Source organism: Coturnix japonica, unplaced genomic scaffold (genome assembly GCF_054131305.1).
Source record: "Coturnix japonica strain WE unplaced genomic scaffold, WE-NBRP24 Scf045, whole genome shotgun sequence".
Taxonomy (NCBI): Eukaryota; Metazoa; Chordata; class Aves; order Galliformes; family Phasianidae; genus Coturnix; species Coturnix japonica.
Window position 1 is genome coordinate 2,124,573 of NW_028188948.1, and position 15,493 is coordinate 2,140,065.

Genomic DNA, 15,493 nt, shown 5'->3' on the forward strand with positions numbered 1-15,493 from the left:
TCAGTAAGACTCCACCAGCAGGGCTCCCCTTTGCTCCCACAGTGAGGTGGTGTCCACAGCTCTGTACCTTTTCCCACATTTCATGGTGTCAGTGTGGAGTTTTTAACAATCAGCAGCACTTAAGTTAGCTAAGAGGCAGGCAGTGTGTTGGCACTGCCAAGAATGTCAGCAAGCAGTTTGTGGCCACCCCACATAATTGACACATCAGTGCGTTATTCAGAGTTTGCTCCATACAAACTGTTAAACAATGAGTTAGGATTGCCAGCAAGGATAGTCAGTTTGGGAGTATGCAAATGTGTGCATCAGCATCTCTAAAATAAGAGAAGAAGAAGCAGCTTTGAGTCTGGGAAAGATTTACAGGTAGGCAGCACCCACTTGCTTTAATTAAGACTGAAAGAGAAGAGCTGAAGGTGACCTGTAGGGGTATAAATGAAGCTGGTGTGTGTAGTAGCAGAATAGGGATTAAAAGACCTGAGGAAGGGAACTGACTATCAGTGTTTGCTAGTGAGGAAGAGGAACCTGCAGCTTTTGGATGAGTACAGAGCTCTTCACTATTCAGTAAGAACCCAAACAGATTGAATGCAGTTTCCTCCTTTCTGGCTAAACAAAGACTGATGGAATATTACAATAAACTTCAGCCTTTTACTGCTTTAGTCAGTATAAAATTATAGAGAACAGGTCAGCCCTGTGAGTGCAGAGGAAATAGGTCAGGGGTAAAGCATATGAACAATAGCATCTCCATTTTCATAAGATATGTTATTCCTGTTTTGAGGCAGATTCTGGTCTTTGTGAAGTGCCAGAGGGCATGTGTTGTGAACTCTGGAACAGGTAGATGAATGGTGGCTGAATTTAACTAATATAAGGAAGCCTTCATTAACTAATGAACTGAATAAGTACAAAGAGAAACTGAGCTTGAATAACTCAGCTTCTCCTCTGAAAAGAAGAACAATGGCATGGAAATCAAATAACATACTCCTTACGTGGGAATAAATTTCTGGCCAATCAGTCCTTGATTTGTTTTCCAGGTTGTACCCATGCTGGCAAGCTTCATTTCTCATGAGTTGCTGGTAGTTGCTGGCTCTGGGATTCGTGGGTGGTTTATGCCAGAAGGTGAGTCCCAGTCTTGGCATTTGAGCTCTGTGTTCCACATGCAATGTAGTTGTCAGCATTTGGGCTCATGACCTTATTCTGACTGACATATCCTGTCCTATGCCCTGGAAAACCCATATGTGCACAATCCACTGTCAAACAGAGTTCATAGAGAGGACACGTTATTCATATAAACCTTGTTTTGAAATCTTTGGTCTTTGCCCTTTACCTGTTTATCTGTAAGTTTATTTACAAGACTGCTCTGTGTCCATTTGTGTCTAGATGATAAGTGACAAAATCAGATCTCACTTAAGGCTTACACTTGTTTACTTCTAGAAGATGGTGTGATATAGGTGCTAGGAGAGGTGAATCTATTGCAAAACAAAACAAAAATATTTCATTCAAAATTGAGCTTAGATACTTTCTTCTTGTAGTTCAGACTCTTTTACAAGGAATACAAATATGCAATCAGGTAATAGTGCAATCAGTGTCTTAATCAAAGTCAGGGGTCACTTGCTAGATGATCTCTTCGTTTGACACAAGTAGTAGGTGGCCAGATAGATAGTAGAGGACAGACAATTGCTATAGATAAAGAAACAATACAACCAAAATCAATTCAAACTTTTTTACTCTTATGACAGCAATATGAGTCATGCTGAAAAAACCTTCACAGCACACCTTTGTTTGGTTTTTTTTTCCCTGGTAAATGTTTCAAAGGCTGAATATGAAATTTGGGTACAATTATTATTCCATTAAAAATAAAGATGTACTGCATCTGATTTCACTGTGTATCCAAACAGTTTTTAACTTTTTTTTTTTTTTTTCCAGAACAAAATTGCACCAAGTAAATTTGTGCTAGAAACTTGCACTTAACACAGGAAAGAAACATTATTTTCTGGGCTGAGTGTACAGATGCTGCTGCTTTGGTACACGTGAAGTTCTTTTGTGTTTTATAGTCAAGTGTGTGATTTTTTTTTTCCACGTGGATGTACTTTTCTTTTGAAATGCCATAAAAATGTATTTTCTCCGCTTCCAAACAAAGATCAACAAGTATGTGATGCACTGACATGTCAGCAGTTACACAGGATAATTTTCCATGAAAAGGATGCTAATTAACTTGAATCAAAATGAATTTGAACTAGAACTTGCCTTCTGGTGGGTGAAGCATGTAACAAAAGTAATAGCCTATGAAAAAATGGGACACGTGTATGAAGGTTTTTCTTTTGTGGTGTGGCACTCAGGAAAATACTCTTCATGTTGTGGAATTTCACGGTGCAGTGGTTGGTAAGTTTCTCTCTATTTCATTCCCCATAGATACTCTTGAAGCAGAACTGCTGAGTCACAGCCTGCACCAGTGACGGAGCTCCTGGTGGGAAGGCAGGGCGTACCCAGGGGAGCTTAAGTGCATGTAATGTGTCTGAGTGATTGGAAGGGCTGGAGCCAAGATCTACCCTTTCCAACACCTCATTTGAGGGTTGGTGGTGAAGGTGAGGATATCTTGTTGGAGATTCCTGTATACCTGAGGCCTTCTCAAAGTAAGTAGCTACTTTTCTTTATTTCTGTGTCTGCTGTGTTTGAGCAAATCCTCACTTGTTGCAGCCTGTGATCTTGCTCCTCTGCTGTTGTAGTTGTGCTTTCTGTTGTGTTACAGCCCTGAATTGTGCTCTTAGTCTGTGGTAGCTCTATGGGCTTTTTCCAGACCTTATTTAAAAACAAATGGAAAATGGGCAAAGTGGGTGTGAGAGTCAGACGAAAAAGTTTGGGTTTCACAGTGTCAACAACATGTATTGCCTCCTTTGGATTCCTTGACAGGTGACAAAAGATCAGAATTTCTATATTCTTCGCTGCACTATTTGTTACAAGGCTATACTACAAAAGGAGAACTGTGGTTTCTTTTTCCTATTTCCATTTCTTTTCTTCCTGTTCATTAAACTTCTCTTTGTAGAACATAGTTTATCAACTGGATGTATATGAAAGGATGCAGCCTTTTCAGCCAGAAATTTGACTCAAGCACTGCTGTTGAGAGGAGAATGCCAGTTGTGCTTGACAACTTAGTACTCTGTTGAGTGTGGAGTAGCTTTTGATTAGTTTTAGTTTTAATGTAGGCATTCTGCAGGTGAGAGGAGGTTCATGTAGAATCAAGGTAAATGTTTTTGAAAGGCTGTTTCATTTCATCAAGCAGCAATAATAAACTTGCAATTGTTGCATATATATTTCTAGGCAAGTCAGTAATTTGCTTCCAAAGTGATTTGGTTATGTTTGGCCACTCATAATGAAAAGCCTTATTCTGATTAATCTACAGCACATGTCAATTAATCTCTTGTGTAAGACTGAACTATAGTGCCTAATGTGGTTCTTCAAAGTGATAACCCTCTTATGCTTTGCTAAAAAAGTACTTGTCTTTGCAGTTCTGAAATAGATTAAATTAAATTTCACATTGTTGCTGTGAAGAGAGGAGGTAGGAAGAGCCCAGTCTCATAGAATCATAACTGGAAAGCAGTTTTGCTCTTCATGAACACTCTTGTAACCTCACTGTACTAACCTATGGGCAGAACCTAAAGGAAATGACATAAAATCCAATTTAACTTCAGACTCTTTCATTTTATAAGCAAGAAGAATTTGTGAATCTGCATAGATGCAATTGAACAAAATATGTAATGCAAGCCCTTTTTCATTGACTTAATTTAACCAATTTCAGCCATGTGTCAAATCACATGAGGGGGATGCTCTAGAAACTAGTAAAGTCACAAACCTCTTAACTAATCTTGTTGATGCTAATTTAAATTCTTGTAATAAATTTCTATTATAAAAATATCAGAGGGAAATAGGAAATGCTGGTACATAATGCTCAGGAGATATGAAAACTAGTCTGATTGGCTGGGAAACTTGTGCCTTTCAAAATTCCACACTTACGAGCAGTCCTATGAATGTTTTGGTCAGTTGCTGGCATTTAATGAAACCTGCAGAATTCATGGCATCTCTAAGAGTCCCACATTGCTTTAGTTGATGATGGGGCTTGGGCCAACAGGCTCAGTGTCTCTGGATGATGGATCTCAGGTTGAAAATCACTGTGCTCGCTCACCCTTCTGATCATCCTGGACGTCAGATTCATGGGAAATCAAAGTTGCTTTGTTATGCTCATTTCTGAATGGAAACGCTTTGCATGCCTCTCATGTCTACATCTGGGCTTTGGGTCAGATGCTTTGCACACTCAAGATTTCATTCAGTAGCTGTGGCAGAGTGCATCATGTTAGGTTTTCATTCGTCAGTCCTGGGTGCTTGAAACTGTAAGGAAGAGCCATTCTCACAATATGAGTGAGAAACCTGAAGTTGTGGGGTCCTCAGCGCATCAGCTGCAGCTGACTAGCTAGTTAAAGATAATCTGGTCTTTCTAATTTAAAAATGTAGTGTAAGATGATAAGTTAAAGGGAACACTGTTACGGTTGTACATGACGCTAGAATAGATTTGTCCTCAGTGCTGTTACAAAACAAGTCTCCACAAACAAATTTTAGTGTCTCATTAAAGACTGCTTTATTGAGAGCATAGTGAACAATGGATATTTAAGGTTATTTTTTGAGAGCAGAAATTATTTACATTTAAAGAAAACTTTGACTTTATTTCTTGACCATCTTAAGCTATAAATCTTAAGCTGTGTTTTACTTGCTCTGTTATTACCAGAAATGCAGTGTAGTAAAACATGAAGTACTCAAAAAAAACCCCGCAAACATTATTGAAGTCTTATATGGGCACTTAATGTTGAAACATCTTTACTACCAGTTTATAGACACTTAAAATATCATTGTCCTATAAGGTCAATTGCTCTTGCAACTTCACTAATGGCAGTTACACTGCCTACCCTGTATTGCATTAAATCTTCGTGTACTTATTTAGAGTCATGTGCTTCTTCCACTTTCAATGCTCTTACATATGTTATAGGAATCAGAACTTTTAAAGCAGGCTTTTAAAAATCGGATGTAACTTTTAAATCATATGTGCCTTCCTTTTGTTTATTTCTAGAGCTGTTAGAGACACAAATGAAAATGCTTTTGTAATATAATTGATGTCTGACTATAACATGAATCTTGTCATATTCAACTTTTACCTCTGTTCTTGTACTTGTATCATTCTGCTCTTTTAGCAGAATTGAAGAGGATAGTGTCTGGTCTTGATAGCTTGGGTACAAAAAGGGATCTATGGCGAGTCCTAAATGAAATCATTTATCTGCTTTAAAACTATACTTCAAGGACTGTTATGCCTTCAGCGGAGATTTGCAGGGGAGGGGAAGAGATCAGAAGGAAAAACTGAAGCGATGGGTCATCATGACATAGTTGCGTACAAGCATCAATAAATACACTTCTTAGGGGCAGTTGCTGGTACGTCTTCCTCCCAAATATGAGTACAGAGGTATGGTGTCTGCCAGCACCCACTGGGCAGCTCAACACACAGCTACATGCCACACACACTCAGGAGAATGCACAAAAGGTAATTTGTGTAGGCATAAATATATGTACCGAGAATATAATTCCTTAGGAGCAGGCAAGCTGATTGTTTGATTCAAATTGTTTCTTAATTGAAACACAAAACAGCTCCTCTTTAATCTTCAGAGTACTTGAAATCATGTCTAGCTGGGAATATATGAACAACAGTATATGAACTGCATCTTTGAGGAATGATGTCTCTACTTTTTTCCAGTAACAGATGCCATTTGGATTAACAAATAGGGATTCTCCTCACAGCAGCAGTATCTGATGGGGTTATCAAATTCTCTGAAACTAAAGAGAATGTGACAGTGACATCAATCAGATGTTATTGCTGCACATACAAATTCATTTGCTAGCCCAAGTGGTAGTTCATTTTTGTGCAGCTGGGAAATTCCTTTCAAGATTTGGTAATAGCTCAGCAGTGTGTATGAGTGGATTTGTATACATAAATGACATATATGGGTGCTGTGGCAGCAGTACAAAGCCATACAAATCTGGAGCTGTTTGTTCCTGATTTGAGGCTTTCCATCATCAGAGCTTTGTCTTTTTGGCCTGTGTTAAACATGGGGCGCATAACATCAAGTTGAAACTTGCCGTGGTAGATTCACAGATGTTTCACCTATGTATTTGTTAAATTAAATGTAGGTCTGTAGTGACAAATTTCAGTCTTGATTAAACCTACGTCGGATTATAGTCTGGTGCTGCAGTTTTCACGTTCATTTTGTAGTGGAGTAGGTATCAGGCTTAAAACCTTAACTTATATCCATAATATTTAGAGGATGTTCAACACTAGACTTCTGTTATAACATTGCCTTTATGGTTTTAAATGGTAATTGCCCTAGTGGCTATTTTATGCACTCAAGTATAAGTGCTCTATATGTGTATAATACCTGGATTTAACAGTTGTCTTTGTTCAGAGCCATATCAGGCATAGCAACAGCTCCTGTGGGTCAAAAGCTTTTGCCTTTTGAATACCCTCCGTGCCTCTCTGAGTTGACCTTCTCTTAGGAAATAGGTTCACAATAGGGCTGAAACGTCCTGCATGCATTTCTCATTTCGTAGTGGAGCAATGCAACTGCTATGTCCTCTTGGGCTTTGAGCTTTGAAGAGCTCCTCTTCCTTACGGCTGCTTTTAGACAAGAAAAAATATGCCAGCAGACTCTATATCTGTGCGTTAGCACTCCATGTACTGCATTCCCTTTCTGGGCTGTTGCATTAATTTCACAGTGTTTTCCAATATCTAGTAGCTCTGAATCAAAAGAATCTTGGTCTTTTCTGTTTCTAGCAGTTCTGGATTTAGAACAGTCTAGAAATTAAACGATGTCCTAATCTTTCCTTAGTGGCAAATGAGGGAAAAGTACTTGTCTGTGTGGGCATGGCCAAATTGTGGCACTGGGACTTACAGTCCTGATGTTAATCCATGGAGAGAACATCCTCCTATCCACACTGTTATTGGGCCATGAGAAATTAGTTTATTATGAACAGGATTTAGGAAAAAAAATTAATGAAGTGTCATTAAAAAATATATATATATATATATACACATATATATTTTTTCTTAAAGCACCCTGTAAAGTAAAAGCATGAATTCAGTTTGTTTGTGGAGTCAGAGGCATCTCGATATGTATTCGCACTTGTTAATGAAGGGGGACAGCTGCCTGGAGATGCAGAAATTGTAGTTGAAAGGAACTCTGAGAAACACTTATAAGTGTATGTCTATGTATTTTTAGATAGTCTTTTGTACAGATTTGTATCTATTCACTGTAAGAGAAACGCTATCCTTTTACAGTCTCCATTGAGTGGTATTGGCTTTGAAAGGTATATTCCACCCCTGCTTTGTTCACATATGCACATTATTTCTATTTTAAGGTTTGCTGTGAGTAAAAGCAATCACTGGGTAGGATTCATCTCCTTACAACTATGTCTCTTTAGAGTCAGTGGAGATCACATCAGGACAGTCAGTAGATTCTCGAGTGCAATTCCTGCTATCTTAAAGCAACACTTAAATAGGTCAGATTAATTGTGCCTGAGAGGTTTATTTCTTTCCACTGATTATGGAGGGAGAGTAGATGTTTGTATCACAGTCATCAGCTCTGAAGCTCAGTGATGTGCATCCCACCTGTGGTGTCAGCACAGAGTGGTTCCTGCAGTGAGGTGCTTCCCATCTACTGGCCTCCCGCTCTGCATTTCTGTGGTTCTGCTTTCCTGCACACCAGTATGATTTTTGCCTTGACATTAGAGTTCATAGATGTGAAAATGTAGTCTCCAGATGTTTTAATTCTGCCTGTCAGCACAAGAACCACATTCTAAAACACTTCATTTGACATAATGCATAGGAGAGAAGTGGAGGTGCTGTAGGAGACTTTGTCAAATGGGTCCTTTGCTGTTACAACTAGGGCAAGTTAGCCCTGTTTTGAGCATGGTTGGATTATGCAACCTCCAAAAGCCTCTTCCAGTCTGGTTAATTCTATCACTCTTCATCCAGAGTTTTTCAAATTCATGGTTATTAGTGGCAGGTTTTAAGTCGGGCAATCTGTCTTTTAACAGGTCATAACATAGCAGCCAGTCTTGGGCCTGTACCTTGCTATCTGACCTACTCCTGGGGCTGGATGAGGAGAGCTGCCTGGATTTTCTCCATGAAGTTAGGCCGGATCTTCTGTAGGTACTCAGCAGAGCATTGCTTGGCAAACTTTTTTTCCCCTTTCCTTCCTCTACAAAGAATAAGTATATAGAATAAAGTGAAAGAAGATATTTTTCTGTTCTGCTAAGGCAATTTTGTAAGACTTGGCGTGAGTATCCTGGGAGTCTAAGCTAAAGATGGTGAACATATGGGAAAGCCCAGGAGGAAGCACAGAGTTTTAGTTTTCAAACCTTACTCTTGGATTGCTACAGTAATGTAATGAAAGGACATTAAATGAGCTGAAGTTATTAAACCCTAAAGGTTACAGAGTCCTATTGGGGGCCACATTCAAAATGTAATTAAACCAAGTCCAGATATTTTAATTTCTAGCTGGAGATTTACACAACATAAGTAAATTCTTCTTCCAATTCTAAACTTTATTGAAAATAAGCTTGTTAATTTGTTTATTTCTCTCTAGCAGTAACTGAATAGACATTGTTTAGAGCCACTTGGCTCTAGTAAAACAGTAGGTACCAGTATCAAAGAGTCATGGTTCAAATCAGATCATGTATCTGGGAAAACAGATGCTTGCACTCTGCTATTAAAGTCTCACTCCCCCAAAACCATGTAGTCTGCAAATGGTTATCCATTCTGATCCTCCAAGGCTCTCCCTGCCTGTTGTTCCAGATGGTCCATTGCTGGTATAATGCTCTCCATTACAGTGTGTGAGAGAACAGTGGTCCTAGAACTGTTAATTCTGCTTATTAGGAATATAGGATTACACTTATAAGAGGTTGTTTCCATCTAAAACATTCCGATTTCATTGTAAAATGAACTTGAGTGAGTTTAACTCTTCAAGAACACTATATTTAAAAAACAAAACACAAGAACAACAGCAACAAAAAGTTCACCAAACATGAACACCACTGAGAAAAATCCTTAAAACAAGCCAAAATCCAAAACCAAGGACATATCTTTATGGATTTGACTTGGCTTCCTATTGCTGGATTGGCTCAGCTTTTAGTAGTCCCTTCTGTCCTCCTGTCTGACTAGCTGCTCTTCTCTGAAGGAGTCGGATTGGCTCTGCTATCTATTTTCCTCAGGGAGAAAGCTGGCATGTGGTTCAGGTGCCTTGTGCTGCAGTTTGCAGGTCTGTGCTGGAAAGCTGACTCTCGAGATGACCCGGGTGAAAAAGAAGACGTCACTCCCTCTGCCCCACATCAGTTTATTTCTTGGACTAATTCTGTGACCTGTTTGGGCATTGTGACTCCAAACAAGTTTATTCATGAAACACATCTTGAGTGTGTCCTGTGACTGCCTTGGAGCTGGGAAGATGATTTGAGGGGGCAAGAAGCCAGCAGTCTGCCTTGGTGAGTTGTGCGCACACTAGCTAGGGTTTGAGTGACCTGGAATAATCAGGCACTGGCAAGGTATACCTGGGTGCTGTGAAAAGGTGTGGATTAGAATTCTTAAGGTGAGGGGAGACTCAGTCCTAAAACTCGCTCCTTGGTTGTTTGTCTTGACTGTTGGAGGCAACGGGCTGGCACTGAAAAAATGCTTAAGTTTTAAATTCAGAACAAAAACCTGCAGCAAGCCAAATCACCTTATTTAGAACTTACTAATTGCTTATAACTTTGCTACATCAGTGAAGACATTAGTTAGAAGCAATTGTGGGGCAAGGAGGAAGATAAGAACATGTTTTTAAGACTGTCTTAATATTCAGTCGTACTAAACAAGGTTGCTATGCTTGAGACAACAAGAGTAGAGGAGAACTGCTGAGAGTTGCTCTCCTGCTGGAAGGTGTTTGTGTTTGGAAGTACAAGCACTCTGCCCAAGAGACAGCGGGCTGCAGGCTGGCGTAAAAGCTGCTTCAAGGACAGAATCCAGTGAGAATGGTTTGTATGCAGGTGGAGGAGAACATGAACCTTGGGCACCACTCTCCCTTTTTTGTTTTGTTTCTCTACTCTGATAGGGTTGTGTAGGGCTGGGCTTCTTAGAGGAGTAACTGTATTAAAGACAGCAATTCCTGAAAAGGTCAATTTAGGATACCTTCGTCTTGATCGGTAAACAGACAAAAAAATAGATGTGTGAGTTTTGCACTTGAATCTCGATGAGCAGGAGGCATGTGGTAATGTGTGAGAAGAGCCTCAATGTGCAGAGCAGCCCAGAGAGACCAGTTCAGCAGCAGATCTGGATGTGGGAGTCAGACAACGCTCCCACATTAATTAATGAGGTGAGGAAAGAAATAGAATCACGTGTTTTCCAAGTTTGTTCTCCAGAGAAGATTTATCTGGAAAAGCTTCTGTGTTGATTTAATGGAGATGTGCACACTATGAGGTGTTTGTATGAACAGTTCTGAGCTATTTGGATGCATGTCCCAAAAGCAGAGTAGGGCAAGCGGTGAGAAACTTCTCCCCTGCTTTTTTATTTGCTTACCTTATTTCTCACTGAACGAAGGTGCATTGGGTCTGAGGGCAGTGTCTGAGCCAGTTATTCCTCTGTCCTTCCGGGGTACAGTGCCAGTCCCTGCCTGTTCCCTGCCGGGTGTTTCCTGAGGGAAAACTGAATGAGGAGTGGGGAGTGAAGAACCTGTTTCCCCCAGGAGAGCAGCTCAGGGATTTGTATTGAAACAGGCCAGTGATTGAGCTTAGTCCATAACCAAAGTGTTAATGCTGGCAGCTTGCCTGCACAGTATAAAAAAAGAAGTAAAAAAAAAGGTAGGGGGAAGGATGAGGGTGAAGATGTGGATGGAAAAGAAAACACAGCAGCCTGTACAACCCATGCAAAAGAGACAAAATGAATGTGCTACAAGGAAGGCAAGCTTCCTGGGTGAGGTCAGAATGGAGAGGGGAGCAGGTCACAGGCACAAGCTTGAGAAGGTTAGCTTTGAAAAGCACTCCAATGGCTTTTTTCTGTGCTAGGGAGCAGCAGCTGTTGGTTGTGCCTCTGCTGAGGTTGAATTTTGATCTACTTCAAGCTGCAGTAAAAAAGATGCAATATCCTCTGCAAAATGCCTGCTGAGCACAGAGCTGGGTTTGCAGGGATTGCATGGGTAGATCAATCTATTGGCTTATTAGCTAAAATGATCAGGAATTGCATCACAATGGACTATCGATGTCCCATAGCAGCTGATGGCTCTGAATTCTCATCTCTTCTCTTTGAATATCTATTTTATGTATGTATATATATGTATATATACATACATGTATATAAATATAAATTTAAGTTTCTTCATAAATTTTTAGGATACAGTGCACTCGTACCTTGAACAATTGTATCTTCTGAGATAATTGTGCCCTTAATTTTTTCTGCTGGTTGTTTCTTCTAGGCTTGCCATCTGTGGGACTGGCAGTCCTCAGTGGCTTCAAACATCCCAGTGAAATTTGATCTGATCTTTCCTTTTTCTTTGTCTAAACAAGCATGGTCTAAACTAGTTGGTTCAGGGTGCGTGGCACACAGAGCATGCTTGACTGAGAGTTTCCAGGCAGGGTGAGGATCCTTATGAGGAAAATCCATTCTCTTCAGTGAAAGCTGCCTTCAGAGCCTGGGAGCCCTGGGACAACTGCAGCCGTGCCTTGCAGTAATCTGGTAAGCAAGAGAAAGATGAGGCTGATTGGAAAATAAACCGAAATGATACAATATTTGCAATGGATAGCTTTCCTCCTGTCTCTGCATATACTGAAAGTTTGTGCTATTTGATGATGCCTCTCCTTTCCCTACCAAATGTTTTACTGTTTTGCTGCTTGCTCTGAAGCTCTAGCAGAGACCTGCTGTGGTACCTAACTTCTAATCTGAGGGTCAGCAGGTTGGGCTCATTCAACAGCAAACTCTGTGGTCACTAAAGTGTCACTGATGCCATGTCCCGAGATACATCCCAGTAAGGTTTTCCAGAAGTGAAAAGATGACAGTTCTGACAAAGGCCAATGAAGTGGGAATTATCAAAGCAATGTAAAAGGGGAGTGTGTTCAATGAAGAAAAGAGAAGTTTCCTTTTGGGATTGGGGGAAAGGACTGAAATGAAACGAAGCTTTCTTGTAAATATTATAGAGAAACTCTTTGCTGGCTTGGCTGAAAGACAAAGTTAGCATGAAGTAAACCGGACAATGAATTGTACAGACAGTTGGATAGGCAGGCCTTGGATTTCTTCATAAAGACCATTTCCTGTGTGTTGTTAATCCTGTTGATTTAAAAACAAAACAACAACAAAAGGTTTCCTTAATTGTCCAGAAGTTTGCTGGACCCAAACCTTGATGGCTATTACGTATTTTCCACAGATTGCACAAATCTAAGTTTAGTTTGGATGTCATTCTAGCTGACTCTTTTTCAGCCATGCAGTGGAATTTGAATGTGGGTTATTATAGTGGGTCCCTTTTTCCTTTACTGACAATTTTCCCAGCGGTGTAATCAGTCTGTGATAAGTTTTGATTCTGCGTTAACTCTTGTGAGATTGTTTTTATGGATTCATAAGGAATCAGACCTTTGGAACCTGCGTTAGCAGAACAGAAAAACTTTTCCTCTTGTCCTCTGGATGCAGAAACGTCGTGTCACCTAGAAAAAGTGACACAGTAATCACAAGCTGAATGTGAATTTGCAGAAGAGGGCTGTTGTATGGTCCTTAGCTTAGAACTGCATGATGCTTCTTTAGAAGGGAGACCCTGAAGAGGCGTTCAAAATGGAGTACTTGATATGCTTCATGTAAAAACCAATGCCTTAGTGGAAATCATGTGTTGCATTTTAATATTTCTGGTTTTGCTAAGGGAGAGGAGAAAAAAATAATCCAGGTTGCTATTTCTAAATGAGTTCTAGCAGTGACCCATACAGTCCACCTTCTTCTTTTACACAGGCACACAAGGGATCTCTCACAGTAAAGAGTGCTAAGTTTGCATGCTTAAATTTAAAATCCTGCTTAAATATTGTTTAACTAAGACCTTAACTCTCTTGACATTAGACCTAATAATTATTAGGCAAAGCAAGTACTGTCTTTTATTAAACTAATGGGTAGAGTTGGAAGGAAAAAGAAGACAAGCTCCTGGGTGTAAAAGAATTTGTCTTTTTTTTCTTTTCCCCCAACATCTCTTAGCGAGAGGTGGGGAGAATGAAGTATTTTCTCTTTCCATTCAGTGCTTTTCTTGCCCATGTCCTTGATTGACCATAACTCTGTTATATACTACATTATGAACTATTGCTGTTCTGTGGTTGTGTGATTAAAAATGAGAGAGGTCCTGTTGGGGGAAGCTGCAGTCTGACTGGGACTAGACTCCATGGTGAGGTGCAGTAAGCAAAGGAGCAGCATCAGGAAGAGACAGTGAAAAAAGCATGTTTACAAAGGTCAGTTCTCCATGTGGTTTTGGTTTTGAAGACCAAGTACGTAATGCAGTAAGCTTCAGAAGCTATCAGCAGCTTCTCCTAGCTGACAATTCAGGTACTGGGGATAAAAGAAGTGATTTTGAAGGAACTGATGAAACTTGTGAGGTTACATGTTAACATCCAGTAGATGTGAGCTCCCAATTGCCAAGCTGGCCTCTGTGTTCTTTCATTTTTTGAGGCCTGTGGCAGATGTAGGAAAACATGAGGAATTCTGACCTGTGAATTAGGTTGGGATCTTTAATTAGGCAGGGAACACTTAGGAAAAAAATTGGCCTGAATGGGGATTTTTGAGCAATGAGCTGATTTGAGAGGTTCAGGTTTGATATCCTGCCAACTAAAGTTTTGCATTAATACTCAGGCCTCTCTTGCTGCGTGAAGTAGGATGAAATCTGTTTGGGTTTGCCCAGTTTAGCAACATTTTAACTGGTACAAAGCACATATAAACTGTCTGCAGGCTGCTCAGTGTCCCTGACTCATGCTGGATACAAGCAGCAGTTAAAGTTACAGCATCCCATTCTCCAGCTGTGCCTGGTCTAACAGGGCAATATCTGCTTGAGACTAAGAATGGTGTGGGTCTTCCTGGCCAGTTGGAAGAAAGCTTTAGCACGCAAGCCTGGATGTGGAAACAGTCTCGTCTGCAAGAGTAACTCATTTCCATTGTTCTGAGACCTCATTTTCTATAATGATGTGGAAACACTGCTAATGAATTTCAATTCATGTTCATCAGATCTCTTGGATTTGATCAAATATAGGCAGGTCTAGTATAAGACTCAGTAAAAGGGGATTTAGTTTCTCAATAGCAGGAGTTATGTTCTCTCTATTGCCCTGTATTATCCAGCATCAGAACTAAGCTTGGTAGAGCCTGTTGCAAAGGTGGAATGTGCTTAGCTTAAAAACTAGGTCATGGTCTGAGTAGGCAGTGATTAATATCAGGGTTCAGACCATGTGTAACCCATTTCTGTGAAATATTTATATTCTCAAGAAGGATTTTATCATGGGAGGATTTCCCAGCAGGTTAGGCATATACCAATGTAGCCTTCATTTTTCATGCTGTGATTTAACTGGGTCTATTCAAGAAATGAGTAATTGCTACATCATTGTGATTTTTTGCTTTATCTTAGAACTGCAAGTTTACCTGTTGCCTACAGCGTTCTAATATGAACCTGGTGAACCACGAACGAAATGCTGTTTTGGAATGTAGCTGAAATTAAATCTTGATGTGGATCCTTTGCATGATTTCTAGAATAATGTTCTGCAGGGTATCCCATAACACTGCTGTGATTCTAACACTTGCCTGTAAGAATGTTTCCAACGGTATCCCTAACAGCGACTGGGAATCACTGTATGTTTTCATCTGAGATGTGTACTGACAAAACTTTTAGAAGAGTGTTTTGAGAATGTGATCATTTTCTATCACTTCTATTTTCTTGGAGTGTTTGCTGCTAACTGTGATCATAAACATAATAATAAGAAAGCAAGAGGATGAAAACTGAGACACAGGCAAGATCCACGTACTCTACCTGGTGCTAGTATTGCCTCGCTATGAGAATCATTGTTCTCATCAGCCACAGAAAATGTAGTTTAGTTTTGTCTTCTCAAGCTTATCTACTTTACGCAAGCAGCTCTAAGACACCAGGCTGAGTCATGCCTGGTATGCCTGGTAGATAAGTCTACTTCATGCAGTCATTTAAATTACAGTGCTTATCCCTTTCATAGCATAACGAGTCTTTTTTTCATCTTTGAAGTGCTTTCAGACTGTTTGCTCTTAGTTCACCTAACACCTGAGAGACAGTGACTGAGAAACGGAGGTTAAGGGGCTTGCTTCAGGCACAGAAATAGTTGGTGTCTGGGCTAAATTCAGGTTTCTGTACACTTGATTCCCATTCCAGAATTAGGAGCCTCCATTTAAAAGCCAACTAAAGCTTATATCTCCTTT

The 15,493-nt window shown here is 40.1% G+C and overlaps 1 protein-coding gene across 2 annotated transcripts in view; it reads left to right on the forward strand.

The window, feature by feature from the left end:
* The first annotated feature begins 321 nt into the window (after positions 1-321).
* LOC146752458 (nuclear pore complex protein Nup153-like) overlaps positions 322-15,493 on the forward strand; it is a 73,223-nt gene continuing 58,051 nt past the window's right edge. The window contains exons 1-2 of one of the 2 annotated variants that reach the window (XR_014940611.1): positions 322-1,110; positions 2,404-2,624. The gene's annotated coding sequence lies outside the window, so the exon portion shown is untranslated. The remainder of the gene's footprint in view (positions 1,111-2,403; positions 2,625-15,493) is intronic. The other variant, XM_085531821.1, reaches the window with a different exon arrangement.